This window comes from Peromyscus eremicus, chromosome 19 (genome assembly GCF_949786415.1).
Source record: "Peromyscus eremicus chromosome 19, PerEre_H2_v1, whole genome shotgun sequence".
NCBI classification, from domain to species: domain Eukaryota; kingdom Metazoa; phylum Chordata; class Mammalia; order Rodentia; family Cricetidae; genus Peromyscus; species Peromyscus eremicus.
The window spans coordinates 5,570,491-5,586,147 of NC_081435.1; positions in this window are offsets into that span (position 1 = coordinate 5,570,491).

Consider the following 15,657-nt stretch of genomic DNA (forward strand, 5'->3'; position numbering starts at 1 on the left):
AAAGACAGACAGGATAATATACGTTAAGGAAAGCTGGCTAGAAATAAGCTAAGCTAAGGCTGTGCATTCATAATTAGGAATAAGCCCGCGTGTGTGATTTATTTGGGAGCTGGGTGGTGGGGCCCCCAAAAGAGCAGAACAAACAACAGGGATGATATAAATTTGACATTCCTAGGTGTGATGATGGATAGAATTGCCAAGATATCCAAACTACTCATCAAGCCTCTAATAATCTTCTGTCAGTGAGGTAATATGCAGGACAAAGAAACAAGATGCAGTGTGTGTCCTGGAAAGGTGCTCTTGTCAGAAATACAGAATACTGCATAAATGCTAACACATGGCCACATGCACTCTTTTCCAAAAACTTACGAGAATAGGTTTCACAGCATCTTTAGGGAAGAAATATATTACTAAGTGAATCACTTATGTTCAGTGAGGAAATAAATACTGGTCTTGGCTTTGGAAAAGGACAATTTTAAAAATGTGTGCCACAGTAATCACATCAGAGGGCAACACCCAGGAGCTCATCCTTTCTTTTCATCTTTATGTGGGTTCTGGGTATCACACTCAGATTGTCAAGGATTGCTTAGCTGAGCCACCTCGCTTGCCCTCGAGAGTTTTAAGTCATATATTCTAGGGCTTTAGGAAAACAGCATGAGGCATAAAAGCATGATACTTGATCTTAAGTATAATTAAGATAAAGAAAACAATTACTTTGGCTAATTTTTGAGAACCATGGAGGGGGAAAATGGGAGATAACATTGGCAATGTAAGGGGGAGGCAAGTAATATTTTCATACTGTTTAAACTCCCAAAATTCAAAGAGTACACCAGACTGGTAAAGGGTTCACCTTGGTCTAGATAAATTCTTCACAATTTGTGTTTCAAAGAAATTACTAAAAGGGAAATTACTAAAAGTGTCACCTGTAAGCTTTTTCCTTGCTTATAAGAACCATATAGCCTTAATTAGGAAATTTGGCAATAAAACTGTAAGGAAAAGGAGAACATATCACTGTGGTGCACTTTGGTGCATTTCTCTCCAGCCTCCTGTGCTAGCCATAGGTGTTTTCAATCTATTCATGCAGCACTCAGTGCTTTTGAACATACCACAAGAGACACAGAGTTTGAGGGACAGGACCAGTAGGAGAGAGAAAGTAAAGCTGTGCACTTCCATCACTCAGGGCGTTGTGGAGGCCATGTTTCTCGTTCCCTCAAGGAGCACATAGATTTGCTTAAACTGTTTCATCTTGCTGACCTGAGGGACAAGATGAATATATCCTTCTCGTCTCATAACTAACAGTGATCCTTTACATGTTGAGGTAACGTGGGAGGAAAATTACTGTAATTCTATGCAAATTATTTAGCAGATTGAAAGCTAGTATAGAAATGTAAGCCTTGAGGTAGATGCTATGGGACTCAGAACGTGTTCTGTTTGTAGTATTAATGAAGGCTTTTCATGAAAAGAAAAGGAAGGGACTTTCTAGTTGGCTTCTTGAAGCTTTTTGTGTTGGGACTCCAACCCTAAGGCTGAGAGGGTCTCTCTGTGGTTGTTTTAATAGGATTGGCATGCATAGGCTCCTATGTTTGAATAATTGGTCCTCAGTCAGTAGAACTGTTTGGGAAGGGTTGGGAGGTGTGGCTTGTTGGGGGAGGTGTGTCACTGGGGACTGGGGTTTCAGAAGCCCGAGTCATTGAGTTACCTCGATCTCTCTTCCTTGTGCTTATGGATCTGATGTAAACTCTTGTCTACTGCCCCAGCACCATGTCTGCCTGCAGGTAACTAAGACACTATCCAAAGAAACCTTAACTTTTAGTTGGTGATATAAATATCTCTCATCACACAGCTCTTTGTAATGTTATTCTTATAAAATTATATGTTTGCCTCTACTACTAAAGGGAGGGAGACAATTGATAAATGGTCAATAGTCTTTTCTGTGACTTCCTTCAGCCAGGCTCATGGTCCTAAAAGTTCCATAATTTCCACAATGTCACCAGCTGATGACTAAGTGTTCAAACACCTGAACTAAAGCAGATATTCCTCATTCAAACCACCACAGATGGTTGGTGTTGATTGTCAGTGTCGTGGAATCTTGAATCACCTGGGAGATGTAGCTTGAGATATGCCTGTGGGGATTATATTGATTGCATTAATGAGGATGGAAAGACCCACCCATTGTGGATGGTACCATTTCCTGCGTGAGATCCTGGACCCTTGTCAAGTGGAGAGAAGGCGCTGAGCAACAGTGTGCATGTATCACTCTGCTTCCTGATGGCGGATGGGATGTGACCAGCTGCCTTCAGCCACAGCCTTCTTAGCTTCTCTGCTGTGGTGGACTACCTCCTTGAACTGTGGACCATAATAAACTCTCTCCCTTAAGTTGCTTTTGTCAGAGTATTTTATCACAGCAACAGGAAATGAAGCTAAGTCATACAGCAAAAGAAACTTATTCTCTCATAGTTCCAGAAGCCAGAAGTCCAAATGCAGGGCTCCAAGCAGGACCAAACTCCCTCCTCAGGGTCTAGAGGAAACACCTTCATTGTCTCTTAGCTACTGGTAGGGCCTGGCTTGTGACAACAGAACTTTTCTGTCCTTACATGGATTCTCTGGGTCTTTTTTGTCTTCTCTTCCCAAAAGGACTCCAATCATTGGATTTGGGTCTATGCTTAATCCGATATGACCTCATCTTGACTCTTAGAAATAACTTCTATAAGTACTTTTTTTCCCTGTAATGTGTTCTGAGGCTCCAGTGGACATGAATTTAGGGAGAACACCCTTCAGCCAACTGTAGAAGCACACTATATATGATTTTGTATCTCTAATAGGTCTTGTACTTTCAATCTCTGACTTCCCAAATAAATAGTGAAATCTCAAGTTTGTTAAGACATGACTGGGTTAATTTTGTATCTCCTTAGACCGGGAAATTAGAATCTTAAAGTATATAAAGATGCTGGTCGTTACTTTCTCTTCCATTTCAACCTAAACCCAAAAGTCTTCATAAGTGGCTCTTTCTGAGAAATGTCTTTGTTGTGCTTAAAACAATGCCATGTTGGTGTTCCTAGTCACATATACAAATGAACATCTTCAGAAAACTTTTTTTTTTTTTGGTTTTTCGAGACAGGGTTTCTCTGTGTAGCTTTGTGCCTTTCCTGGAATTCACTTTGGAGACCAGGCTGGCCTCAAACTCACAGAGATCCACCTGCCTCTGCCTCCTGAGTGCTAAGATTAAAGGCGTGCACCACTACCGCCCAGCTTCAGAAAACATTTCTATCTTGTATTAGCCTTTTATTCCTAAGAAAATTCTTTGTCAGTCACAATTACTATTTTTATAACCTTAGTGAGGGGGTCTTGTGAATTTTATAAATTTTAGGAACTTCCTGAGACTCAAGTTATTAACTGAGGTTTTTAAGTTTCATTTACTTCTGGAGTCTTAATGAGTATCTCTTTAGGATGAAATATTTCAGTTTAAAGGAGATTGCTACACAACACTACCTCTTCTATATATATTCTTATATATTCTTTCTGTCCCACTTTCCATGATATTCCCTGAGTCTTGGAGGAGGTGATATAAATGCCTGGTTGTTTTTCTCTGTCTATGGCTGAGCCTCAGTCCCCAGAGTCACTGCAGCAGTCATTTCTTCCCAAGAATTTGACTAGTTAGGAGCATTTTTAGTACACCTCCCACTGTAAAACAATGTGGATTTCCTTCTATGACCAATTAAGGATGACAGCAGCGGTGGCCTATGGAGCATTAACACATGTATAGAAGGCAGTTCGACAGGCACATCACATTCACTTAAAAAATAGCTATGGTTTCCCCACTGGGGCCTATGACCTTCCCAGCCACAGGCCTATGCCCTGAGTACAGTACCAGATGTGAGTTCTCTCCTGGGAAGCAAACCTCGAATCTAATAAGAAAGCTCTTGGTTACACCCAAGGCAGTCATGCCGCTATCGTACCACTGGGTACATCTTGCCTGGTGTGATGCTGCTGTAGCCACACAGGGCCCACGGCCAAGCAGAACTGTTGGTGACAGTACTCCCTGAGCAGCCTGCCTGGAAGCCAGCCAGGAGGAAGGGAGGTTGATCTTTAAAATGTCCTGCAGCTGAGGCTGGTAGTGCCTTCAGCAATAGGGGCCAGTCACCTAGTTCTGGCATGAATCCAATAAGCAGTGTCGCTATCTTTAATGATTTATAAATTTCCAGCGGGAGATAGTCCACCCCTGTACTAGGGTCTCCGTGCAACAGCCTTTCCCCACTCCTGGGGAGTGCCTGTATTTAAACTCTTGAAATGGCTGTCCTTATTGTTCTTCCACATGCTTTACAAATGTGTAAGACATGCACAGTTCGCATTATTTAAAGACACTTTCTAGAGACTGTGCAGCTTCTCTGAATGCTCGCCATCATCCATTCATATTTGTTTTGGATGGCTAAGGGGATACTGAAAAAATCAGTGTTATCAAGGCCCAGTACAGTCACATGAGCTAGGCTGTGACAGGCTCTTTCATTGCTTGTTTAAAAGTCTTTCTCAATTCAGGCAGTTCAGGTGCCAAGTATTCCCTGATTGACAGTTTCTTGTATTGGGTCATTGCTAAGGCTCCTGTCTACATGTTCAGTCATGGATTTCTCTTCCCTGTTAAAGCTGAGGCGTCTCCTCTTTCAACTTTATAGGATTCTCTTGCTGTCTGATTCTTGGTTCCAAGTTTTTGGGTCCCAGGAGGGGCTTCTTAACAGATCTAATTTGACCTTTCTTTCCCATTCAGTTCCCCAGCTGTAAGAAACAACAGCCCATCACCTCCGCCGCATCCTCATTCAATTTACAGGCCAAATCGGAGGCTTCTGTGAAGAGTGCAAGCCACATGTCCCACTGCCATTGTGTCCCTCCCTTAATTGGTCACTTCTTTCTGGCAAGACAGCTGAGCCTCCATTGCATCTCCTGTTGTCCACAGCAAAGGCCATGCACCTGACCACAGCCTGCTTGTATTCTCAGCCTGTATGTGCTACTCTTAGGAAGTACAGTTTAGTCTTTATTCTATCAGATGTTTTCAAGACATCCCACTGTCACTGAAGAAGACATTTGAGTTAAAGTTATTCAGGCAACTATGTAGTTCATTAATCCTCTCAGCCAAAAGTCGTGGTTGTTTTGAGAGAGTCTCATGTAATTCAGACTGGCTGTAAACTTGCTGTGAAGCTGAGGTTGGCCTCGATCTCCTAATCCTCCATCTCTACCCTCTGATTGCTAGGATTGCAAGCATGTCTCACCATACCCACTTCAGCCTTATGTCTCCCAAAGACTTCATCAGCATGCCTTCTGTGTTCATTCCTTGTCCATAAATGTGTAGAACAAGACAGGGCCAGCAAGAAGACCACACGGCATGTCATGGCCCTCCAACATTAATCGGCTAATTAGCACTGCTGTCCCTTCGTGGCCAACTGTGACTGTATCTAATTGACCATGCTGTTGCAGAGTTCACAAAGTTGTCATGGCAATTGCTGTACTGATGCCTAGCTGTGGTTAACCAGCCCAGCAGCCATCCCAAAGAAGAACATGACAAGGTTAGGAGCTGAACTGTGACACATAGCCATTCCTATGTTGAATCCTAACCCCCAACTAACTCAGAATTTGATTGTATTTGGAGGTAGAGGGTTTAAAAAGTAGAGTTAAAATGAAGCCATGAGGATGGGTCCTAATATATTGTGAGTGATGTTTTCTCAAGAAGAGATTAGGATGCCAACATACAGAGGATGGTCAGACAGAGACAGGGAGGGGATGGCCATCATAAGCCAAGGACAGTTGGGTTGGTTTATTCCAGTCCAGCTGGGATCTTGATGTTGGATTTCTAGCCTCTATAACTGTAGGAAATTAATGTCTAGTGTTAGATTGCCAGCCCCGTGGTCCTTCCGTTCTTCTTCTATTGCTTTTTAGTGGCATTGGCCACTGTCTTAGTTAGGGTTTCTATGCTGTGAAGAGACACCATGACCATGGCAACTCTTATAAAGGAAAACATTTCATTGGAATGGCTTGCAGTTCAGAAGTTCAATCCATTATCATCATGGTGGGACATGGTGCTGGAGAAGGAGCTAAGAGTTCTACATCTCAATCCGAAGACAACAGGAAGTAAACTAAGACATTGGGCATGTGGCTTGAGCATATATGAAATCTCAAAGTCCACTCCCACAGTGACACACTTCTTCCAACAATGTCATACATACCTACTCCAAAAAGGCCCCACCTCCTAATAGTGCCACTCCCTATGGCCAATTGCATTCAAACTACCACAGCCACCCTAAGTGTGACTGGATGATCTGGAATGAAATCTTACCATCTCTGAGGTAAACATGACCATAAATGATTCTACATTTAAACTACCTTTTAAATTTATTTGTTGCCCTATTTCCTATAGAAAAATCCTGGCTAAACTAAAAGATTGCCCCAAAGTAAAGAAGCCCTTCATTGGGGCTGTGAAGCGCAGTGGGATATGCAAGGACATGCACTCATGGGATTTAGTGGAAGGTTACAGAACCTAACACTCTTGTAACAGTTTCCATACTTCTAAGCTAGACTTCAAGGAGAACAAAAGCCTTCCATCACAGAGTGCAAATTGTAGCAGCTACCTGTCATGTTTTTATTCGTTTGTTTTGTGTATTATGAGCCTCACACACATGTGGAGGTCAGAGGACAACCTATGCGAGTCAGGTTCTCTCCTTTCACAATGTGGGTTCTAAGGTGTGAAACTCAGGTCCTCAGACTTGGCAGCAAGTGCTTTTTCCTGCTGAGCCACCTTGCTGGCCCAGCTTGCCCACTAGCTGCCATTTGTCCCCGCAGTATCGGAATCTCTTTCTTTTAACTCTGGTGCCCCAGACGTTTGGTCTCTGTGTCTATGGCCAGCTTTTTGTGCTGCCTTTGTTCTGTCTCTACTGAGGTTTGCCTGTGTGTTGTCATCAATCCTGGACCCATGAGACACTCTTCCTGTCAAACACCCATGGCTTGGAGAATGCTTTTCTGCTAAACTATCTTTTTGGTATCTGGCCAGGCTAGAGTCCCCTTGCAGACAACCTGGCCAGATGTCAGTGTCACAGGCACAAGGAAAGGCTGACCACAGGCAAGAGCACATCTTGGCAATGTTTCGTGGAGGGAGCCTTTTGCTCAGTAGTCAGGTCACTTAGCATATGACCCATGGACCAGCAGCATGAATATCACCTAGAAGCCTGTTACAAATGTCAATACTGGGTGGCTCTATCAGAATCTGAATTTTAGTAAGATGTCCAGGTGATTGGCATGTGTGTTTTAAGTGATAAGAACTTCAGTGCAAATACACTCTTACTAATTTATAGTAAATAAACTGTATTGGACTTCTCAGTATAAGAGAGTTGTTGATAACTACATAACCTCATGGATCAGACCACGTCCAGGCTTAGGAATCCTTAAAGCACAAGTGAACTTTGGCCACAATCAGTTTTCAGACCCAGAAACTGAAACCCAGAGAGGTAAGGTCATTAGCCTAAAAACATAGAATGCGTTTCGATTTATGCGCAAATTCTAGAAACACAGGTACTATTTAAAAAAATGCATTGGCAGCCTGGCAACACAAGTCAGTTCCTAAGCCAGATGTATGTAAGCAGTGGTTCTAAACCTAAAGCAAACAGTGGAATAGCTGGTTGCATTCTTCAGCTGCATTGAAAGTGTACTGAGGGCTGAGATGAAGGAAGGGCCATCTCACAAGGAGAAATGGCGCCCACTGCCAGTCAGAGGGTTCGACGCTCAGCCATGGTGTCTAGTTCCCTTTCTGTCAGAAAAGACCTAAGTAGTATCTGCTTGTTTTCACACATCTTTTATATTTTGAATTTCTGTTTTTCTCACATTTATTTGCATGTGTCTATGCCTATTTGTGTGTTTGTGTGTTTATTCATGCCATGCCATGTGTGTGGAGGTCAGAGGACAATCTATGGGTAGTGGTTCTCTCTTTCTACTTTGTGGGTTCCAGAGATTGAACTCAGATCATCAAGCTTGGTGGCAAGTGCCTTTACCCACTCGGCCATCTCACCTGCTCTATATCCATTTTAGTGTCCATCCAAATGTCTCTGGGCCTGTGTGGAAGCCAGGGGAAGATGTCCATTATCCAGCGTTATCACTCTCTGCTTTTTCCCTTGAGACTGGGTCTCTCACTGAACCCGGAGCTCACCATGTTTCAGCATGGCCCAGGGATGCTCCTGCCCCTCCCTACCACTACCCCACCCTACCACTACCCCGGCACTGGGATTGCAGACTCACACAACCATGCCCAGCTTTCATATGGGTGCTGGGGATCTGAACACAGGTCCTAACACCTCCATAGCAAGCACTTTATCTGTGGAACCATCTCCCAGGCCCCCTCAGAAATTTCCCTCACAAGTTTTTCGTAGAAATCAGACGTTGTGAAAATAAACGTTGTTGTGATAGTAACACTGATAGTGATAATACTAACTAAAGATTTTCATTTTTGAATGGGCTTCTGAGGGAATTTATTAGCATGGCTTATGGTTGTGAAAAAAATGTTACTATATTCTTGAGAATTTTCTCCTTGATTCATAAGTTGATCTTATGAATTTTCCACTTGATTCATAAGTTGATCTAATCTTTAAAAATGACTTTTCTTGTATTATCTGGTGGTCCTAGTCATTCATTATTAGCCACAGAATGTTATAGGGCTTGTGAGGTGGTAGGATGTACACATACCCAAAGGAGTCTTAGATACCGATACAGGTAACTAACTCATTTTACAGGTGAACAATAATATCTGTGTGTGTTCGCTTTGTAAGAGAATACCTAAGGTAATTCTTGAAGAGAAGAAGTTTATAGTAGTTCCTTTTTCAAATTTCAGTCCTGATTACTTGCTCTGTTGGTTGGAGCTGGTACTGGGAGCACGTAATGGGAGCACTGCTCACGTCATGATAGCCAGGAAGTGAAGAGAATGAAATGGGGGTGAGTGAAGTTCCAGTATTCCCTTCAAGGGCAGATCCCATCACCTAACTTCCTCCCAGAAGGCCTGGTCCCTTAAAGACTGTATCAGCTAATCTCGTCACGTGTGGCAAACAAGCCTGAAGCGCATGGGATTCTGGGGACAACGATCCAAGTCAGAGCACCGTATGTGGTCCCAACGCAGCAGAAACTGGCTTGGCAAAGTCTGGGTCATCCCCTGGGGCTACTCACCTACCCCTGTGCCCTCAGGGCTAGGCCTGGAAGCTGCGTGAATCTGAGCATTTGTTTAAGCCGCCTGGTAAAGCATTGATTTCCCCGTTCCCCATCTACAGAGCTTAACCTTAGCAGCCCACCTTCACTTGCAGGCCATAGAGTTCTTGTTTGTAAGTTGGATCCATTTCACACCATTCTTCCACTCACTCTCAAGTGTGCTACCGCCGTTCTCATGCCACAAATTCTCCTGTTCATTGGTTTTACATGCATGTGGCACACTCTGATGAGTACTGTGCCAGACGGTACATCATACAACATCCCTGGATAACGAACAGAGCTTCCCTAGGAGCTCCTCTTGCAGTGGATAAGGTCTCTGGGCAGGTGGTTAGAACAGAGTGTGCCCAGGGCAAAGCAAGGACCAAGCACTTGGCGAGATGTTTGCCTTGACTGCCATCCTTGCAACTGTATGTCCTTTTTTTTTTTTTTTTTTAAATCTTCAGACAGAATAGGGTTTATTAAGCTTAGACCTGTGCTTAGTGGGTAAAGCTGCTGGCTGCCATGACTGATGACCTGAGTTTGATCCCTGGAGCCACATGGTAGAAGAGGAGAACCAACTTCCTCAAGTTCTCCTCTGAACACACACACACACACACACACACACACACACACACACACACAGAGTGGCACATGTGTACCCCTTCACATACACACTGAATCAACCAAACATGTATTTAAAAAAATAAAAATAGCTTAGGCCTGTAATACCTTTTAAAAATTATGACATGCATATCACATTCTGAGGAATGCTCAGAGATGATTCCCACCAGGAAGACATACACATTGCTGAATTGCTACGTGAGATGTCAACTCATATGATAGGATGTGTAGATATATGTTAGGAGATCTGCTCTGACAGGCTTTTGTACAGCAACTAGAGGAACACAAGACAGCTATTAGGCTGGGCATGATTTCCTAGGCAGGACAAAGGCACCACGATATCTCCAATTGGGGGGCTTTCTTAGTTTACTAAGGTTGGGACATATCTGTTGCTGTATGGAATGACAGCTTCTGTAAGCCATTCTAAGGAGTACAGGAGCTAACTAGGTTGATTATCAGAACCCCTAGTTATCGTGCACAGAACATGCATCTCAAATTCTCTTGATGCTAAACATTTTCACATCCCAGCATGTTGATCACAAAGAACAGAGCCAAGTGTCCCTTCTGTACTGTGATTTCCTGCCAGTCACGCCACGGTCACCCAGTGAATGTGGTCTTTGGTAGGACTCAGTAACAATGGCAAGGCATTTCCCAGCAGCCTTGCAGCCTGCCAGAAAGCAAGTTTTTTGCTTATTCAGTGGCTTCAGAAGGAAAAGGGAAATAGAGGACTTGACCAGGGCTGAAATTCAGAGCTGTAATCTTCCAAGCCATCACAGTAATGATGGAGAAGGAGATGCAGGAAGGTTTTAACCAATTTTGAAAGAAATACCCGGTCAGAGTGTTGATGTGTTTTGAATTCTATGTTTGAGTGCAAAGGTTGAATAAGATCGTACTTCTGTGTAAAGTGTTGGAAACACAGGTGCTTTATGACACCCTTGGTGGTCTCACTCTTAATCCCCTTTTCCATTTTCACCTCTCCCCCTCTGCCCTGTTCTTACAGGGGTAGTTTATTCCTATCAATTCCTTGATGCTAATTCTCTCAACCATTGGAAGCATCTTCTCTTTCAGAAACAAACTAATATGCTTCCTTTGTTCAAGACGGAGTCTTTATGTGACTGCCTTTTGCTCCCACTTAGCATTCTCCATGATTCCATCCCCAAGTGAGTCAAGATTTGAAGGGACATCCTGCAGAGCCCACGGCATCATAGAAAGAACCCTTACCCTCTTTCTGGGGCTCTTCCACCTCACTCAATCCTCTCCTCCTGGGTTGTTTAGGAGTTAGGGTGTAGATACAGTCTCACATGAGGGGATTGGGCAATTGATCCCCCACGTGAGTGGTGTTTGGTAACATACAACAGGTACGTTTTCACTGCAACCCCACAGGAGGAGATGGGTAGACAGGGACTATGTTCCCACGAGTCCGAGGTCTAGCATCTACAGGGCCCCCCTCCCAGAGCTCTTAGCCTCTGGGCTGTCAGGCTGATGTGGATGCCACCATCAGGGACCTCATTACCTTTTGTTTAGCTTCTTTGCTAACTTCCTGAAGTCCCCAGGAGTCAAACCAGCACAGAAGGGCCTGGCCACTGTCCTCTGACTGTTGGTGGCACCACAGGCCACCTTTGGAGTCACATGCTTGTTCCCCAGAGTGCCTCCTTAGCATGGTTGGGTAGAAGCTCCAAATGCGAAACCGTTTTTATTTGCTTTATAAACTTCACAGCCAGCAAGATCGCTTGAGCCATTTAAACCATGTCCCCTAGGGAAGGAAGGCTTTCCCAGTGAATTCCGTAGTGTGATTCCCCTGGCTGCCAAGCCCCGCCGGTCACAGCAGTACTTCCCAGAACATAGGCTGTATTGGGTCCCCTGCTGTAACCCTTCTCTACTCCTCACACCCCGCATGGCAATATGTCATCCTAGTCCTCACCTGCACGGGACCGGATGTATCCACAGGGGAAAGACTACCTTATTATTCTCCTTCATTCCCCAAGAAAGCCATGTGGCCCATAGCTAACACGGGCAGATTTTTCCTTTAAACCCTCCCTACCCCAGACCCCCAGGCTTCCAGTTTGATCCTTCAGCACCACAAGGGGCAATTGTCCAATAACTGGCTAACTTTGGTGTTGCCCGGGGACTAGCCTGTGGTCTAGAAGCCTCATCGGCTTCCTGTGGGAGTGGAGGTTGAGAGAAGGCATTTCTTCTGACTCCAGAGACTCCTGGCTCAGTGAGGCCCAAGGTTGTTATATACTTGCTGGCTGTGCATTTGTGGGTGTGATGGTTAGTGTCCGTTTCCAGGCCTGCTGAGCTTGTACATTAGTGGCAGTCACTGTGCAAGTTGGTGCAAGAGGCCTGAGTGATGGTCAGGCCAAAGGTCACTCTGCAGAGGTCAGAGACTACAAGAGAACCAGCTGTCCACCTTGGGGCCTCTCCCAAGGTGTGTGTGGACTTTTAGGGTGTGACTACCCCAGATCAGCTGCCAGCCCTATCACTCCTGGCTCAGCCTTGTGAACCTGTAGTGTAAGAAGGTAAATAGGTTACTTCTGTACCCGTCTTGGGATGCGGCCCAAGTGGAAGCTGCTCTGGAGTGTGGTCCAGGAAGGTCTCCAAGAAGAGGACTCCCCCAAAGGCAGAGGGAAGGTCACTATAGCCACCCTTTCCTACTGAAACATCAGCCTGTGTGACTTGATACCCGGACCCCTTGCTGCCATAGCTACAGTCGGAGATGTTTCCACCTGGGCAACATGTAGTTGTTGTTGTTGTTGTTGTTTTTAACTCTTTGGGGCCCACCACCCAGCTCCCAAATAAATACATGGAGACTGATTCTTACTGCATTCATAAGTAATGTGGTTCTTTCTAGCCAGCGTTTCTAACTTAAATTATCAAGTTTCTCTTTAACTACGTTTTACCTCCAGGCTTTTTGTTTGTTTGGTTTTGGTTTTTCCTGAGACAGGGTTTCTCTGTGTAGCCCTAGCTGTCCTGGATCTTACTCTGTAGACCAGGCCGGCCTCAAACTCACAGAGATCCGCCTGGCTCTGCCTCCCTAGTGCTGGGATTAAAGGCGTGGCCACTGCTGCCCATCTGCCTCTGGGCTTTTTACCTTTCTTTGTTCTCTATGTCTTTCCTTCTTACTCCATGGCTGGCTGGGTGGCTGGGTGGCTGGGTCTAGGCATCCTCCCCTCCTTCTCCTTTTCTTACTCCTCCTCTTCTCTCTCTCCTGAGGCTAGATTTGTCCTTCTATTTATTCTCTCTGCCTGCCAGCCCCACCTGTCCTTTCTCCTGCCTTGCTATTGGCCGTTCAGCTCTTTATTAGACCAATCAGGTGTTTTAGACAGGCACACCACACAGCTTTACGGAGTTAAACAAATGCGACATAAAAGAATACAACACATCTTTGCATCATTAAATGTTCCACAGCATAAACAAATATAACACATCTTAAGCTAGTATTCCACAACAGCAACACTCGTGTGTGTGTGTGTGTGTGTGTGTGTGTGTGTGTGTGTGTGTGTGTAATTCCTGGACATTCACACTTCTCATGTTTCACCATCCTGGTTGGTAAGGGTCCCCAGGGAGAAGGTGGGAAAGAGTCATTTTGAGAAAGAGCAGGGAGGACCTATGGTAGGCATCTTCTCAGGCCCTGGGTGGCTGCACAGCCATGTTCTGGCAGCTGCTGTCTGTCCTCTGCCATGAATCTGCATGGACAAAGACGTGACCTGTTTGCATATTGAGATGATTCGATATGAAATGCCCAGAGATATGCTGGGACAGATGAGGTGTTCAGCAGACCCCAAAGCTTGTGAACAACCAACGTTGCTAAGCCCAGCACCCTACACCTATTTCCTCCTCACAGAAGACAAACTTGGCTTCAGAAATTGCAACCCAGGGGAGCGCAATGGAAAGGAAGGAGGCATTCTGCAATGCAGGACACACACTGCTGGGAACCTAGCTGAAGAGGCTGCATAACAAAGAATAGACACACTTGGCCTGCTGTGAGCCCCTACAGGGCTAGTGCTGGATCTCCGCAGGGTCTGAAGGAAGAAGGCCAGCCCATTATCTGAAGCAGAACCCGAGTCTCTTCTTCATCATCTCAGACTTCCATCTGAAGTTTCCTCAGGAGAGGAAGGAGTGGGACCTTAATACAGCAGAGTGCGATGTCTTCTTTAGAGCTGAGGCCCCAATCGGGGCCTGGAGCTCTGAAGCTCTAAAAATTTATTATAAACATCAGGATCGCCAAAACTGTGTGGATGGGTAATTTTTTTTTCTGTCTTTACTCCCTAAGAGTTTGGGATTTGCCCAGCTGGTCACTCTCATAGGTGAATGAGTGCCCAGCTTCTAAAAAAGGTCTCCCAAAGCATAGAGAGTGAGCTTCTTGCTTGGTGCTCCTCCCAGATTCCTGCTGAAACTGCAGTAGGTGTGTAACTTTGGTAGTCCTATGAAATAACCTTAGGTTTGCCTGGAGATATTTATAATAAAGCATGTAGACACTGATTCTTGCTGATTCAAATGTTTTTTTTCTCCAGAAGACTAATGTAATAAAAAGCAAGCAAAGAATCTCAACATCTGGAACTCTGAGGACAGAGAGTTAGAGTCACGGAGGCCCCTGCACCCTTTGTACAGATACAAATCCTGCACGGAGGAGTCCAGCCGGGCCTGGCTTCCCTGAGGGGCTGCACACACCACCTCCCTGCCCCACTCCAGCCTTGTGAAGAAGGAATGGCCTGGGAGGGGTGGGCTTGCCTTTCTGCCAAAAGAGAACAGATGCCAAGTTTTGCTTTCAGACGAATTAAGGCAAAGCAATGCCTGGCAGTAGGTGAGGCAAGCACCCTCCAGACAGGCCCAACAGGATGGAGGCGTTTGTAACCCATTCAAGAATGGTTCTGAGGCTCTGAGGCTCTGAGGCTGGCAGAGCCACAGAACCCTTGATCTTTCCTTCCCAGGCGCTCATCTACCAGGCCTGTTCCAGGGCACCGGGAGAGGGCTCTGCTCCCCAGCTGCTGGTGCAGTGAGCTGATCATTTTCTTGGGGTGCGATGGTGAGCCGTCTCACAACTTTACGCATACTGGGCCTGGTCTTTGGGGCATTTACCAATGTCACTGCCCATCGTCTCTTTCTGTCTCTCTTCAATCCTAAGCCCTTCACTCTGATACCACATACGTTCAAACTTAAATCATTCTTGAATAATCAGTGAGTGATTCTCTGAATGGACTTAAGATGGAAAACTTGAAGAAAGGAGAGATGGAGAAGAAAGACAGAGAGCCAATGGGCCTTTTCTTGTTTCTGAGAGACAGAGGATACTGTCACTCCTGGTTCCCAAGGCTGCCTGGCTCCAAAGACTGCCTGGAAATGCTGGGACTGGAACGAAGAGAGGTGGCCTGTAGTGGCACTTCTGACCATGCCAACTGCCAGTTCTGGGGGGAACAAAAGCATTCTGACTCAGTACACACCTGAGTCATGTTGAGTATCCAGAATCCATTGTAAATACATGACCATTGCTTGTTGAGACAAGGTCTTGCTGTGTAGCCTAGGTTGGCCTTGAACTTGTGATCCTTCTGCCTCAGCCTGCCAAGTGCTGACATTACAGGTGTGCACCACTATGCCCAAAAGGGACACTTCTCTAACTTAACTTTGGATACCATGAGTGTCCCCCTCATGTTGTTGTGTAGAGTATAAATTTATGTAACAAAACCAAAAACTAAACAAAAGAACACTGTGTGCTGGACATAGTGCACAGGAATGTAATCCCTGAACTAGGGGAGCTGAGGCAGGAGATGGTGAGTTTGAGTTCAGTCCTGTAGTACCCACAAACACCTAGAGGTGATGAGAAGTCAGGAGGGAAAT